Genomic DNA, 2,435 nt, shown 5'->3' with positions numbered 1-2,435 from the left:
TACTAGTAGGCCCTTTCTCAATTGGCACATAATTCCTTGTAGAGCTACAATATGAAGGCACATTAGTTGCCCTGAAATCAACGAATCTTTTCTCTGTCTGCACATGAGTTGGTAAAATCCCTTTATATACCATCATTGGCCTCCAAATGAGAAGAGCCCATACCCGACACCATAGTTGGGAAAAAAACAATAGCCAGTGATCTTATGACATGGAAGAGGTCCACTATGTTGTGTATTTGACTCCCTAAACCTCTTTGCTTTAAACATCTATTTATACTGTGTATGTACTTTAATCCAAGAGGTATCACCCAATAATTCCACACCATGCCAAGCGGTTGTTCTTCCTATCTAGACACATCGTTAATCTCATCTCTTGCTTCACATCCAGCAACAACATCAAGAACAACTACTTTTATCCTTCATCCATATGTCCTGGGCAATCCCAAATCCTATTATGCACGGACATCTATGTTCAAGCCAGCTACCACATCATGTCTAGTAACATCATGATCTGCACCACTAGTATAGACACTCAACATGAAAAGTTTAGCTAGCTTACCATGTACTAGTTAAATAATTTAGAAAATGAATAGAGGGAAGTGAAACAACTTCAAAGTCAACGCAAAAGAAACCACAATTTAATTCCAAAAAGAGCATAGACTTAATTGCAAAATTGTCCAAAAGGACTTTTACAATGGCATTACCAAGGAACTACTGAGGGTAAAGAAGGGATAAAACAAAGAGCATTACTTTTAGCAAGTTGGAGAAGACTAAGCCAAAAAAAAACCCTCAGGTTGGCAACACCTTTTTTCTCTATTGCATTGCTCATCGTAGCATCTTTTGCCTTTTGCACCAACAACGGCATATGTCTCTATCATAGCACTAACTTATGTCTCTTTAGCCACATCCAATTCTTTGCAGTAGTCTCCCCTTGGTCCCCCTACAAACACATTTAACATATCAAAGACAATGTTTATCCTAACCAGGTAAACCTTTTATCTACTAGTTTTTTCTAGCTTTGTGAGCTATGATTATCACTTCATTGGCCTTCTTGCAATCATGTTATTGATCCCTCATGTATGTTCAAAACCCATGCAATGTGGAGAATGAATCTTATAGAAGTCAACAATGAGTGATGGTAGAGAAAAAGTGCTTCAAACATGCTACCAAAAGATATCACAGATATCTGGCTCCTTCAAAAACATTGTGGATGTAGCTTCAATCTCAACTTCATCATGCAAAACATGTGTCACATCCTCTTCATTCAAACCTTCTAATTAATACATAGAATAGAATTAAAACAACCTTATAACTGAATGAATTATGTCTCCTCAACATGCAAAATCTGGCTAGGTTACCATATACCAATTATATAAATCAGAAATTAATCAAAGGGAAGTGAAACAACTTCGAAGTAAATGCAAAGGAGACATTAGAAAGATCTCTTATATAATTGATTTTTTTTTCAAAAGTACTACTACAATGGCATTGGCAAGGTACAACCAAGAGAAGGACTAAAACAAAGAGCATTGCTTTTAACAGACTGTGGAAGATCAATCCAAATATTTTTTAACCCTTTTGTTGGAAGCACCCTTTTTCTCATTGCGTTACTCATTTTAGCATCTTTCACCTCCGCACCAACAATGGCATTTGTCTCTATTGCAACAACACTTACATGTGTCTCTTTAAGCGCATTCGATTCTTTGTGGTGGTCTCCCCTTGGTTCCCCTACAAGAACATTTAACATTTCAAAGATGACATTTATCCTAACCAAGTAAATTTCAGTTGCTAACTCTGTCTATTTGATTTTGCTTTACATTTCTTCAACCTTTTGCTAATGCAAAAGCTTCTGCAAGAGGCTAGGTCTTTCAATGTGCATCATGGCTTCTTTACTCAAGGGCTAAGATGTTGTTAATATTTCATGAGCTATGATCGTCATTCATCAGCCTTATTGCAATCATCTTCTTGACCTCTCACATCTTTTCAAAACCCATACAATGTGGAGAGTGGATATTATCGAAGTCAACAATGAGTGATGATAGAGAGTAAGAGCTACAAATATGTTATGATATGTATCGCAAATATGTAGCTCCTTATACAATGTTGCATATGTAGCTTCAATATCAACTTAATCATGGGAAACATCTAATTAATTCATGGGAAAAAAACTCAGCATCAAAGAATTAAAAACAACCATTTTAATGATTGAATTTAGTCTCTAAAGATTAGAATTACCCTCATTAGTATCTGATTTTACAAAGAGGATAGTAAGTCCTTTTCTTTGCTTTTTTAGATGTCGACTCTGGAAAAACATGTTTCATAAGATGTCTCAAAATGAAATCCATGCGATAAAAGAACAAGCCACGTATGTTGACAAGAATCCTCTAGGCAAGATAACTTACATGGCTCTTAAGCTTGCTAAAAAATAGCATTGG

Source organism: Adiantum capillus-veneris, chromosome 26 (assembly GCF_014529385.1).
Source record: "Adiantum capillus-veneris isolate H3 chromosome 26, ASM1452938v2, whole genome shotgun sequence".
In the NCBI taxonomy this organism is placed as follows: Eukaryota; Viridiplantae; Streptophyta; class Polypodiopsida; order Polypodiales; family Pteridaceae; genus Adiantum; species Adiantum capillus-veneris.
Note: the sequence above shows the minus strand (reverse complement) of the source record.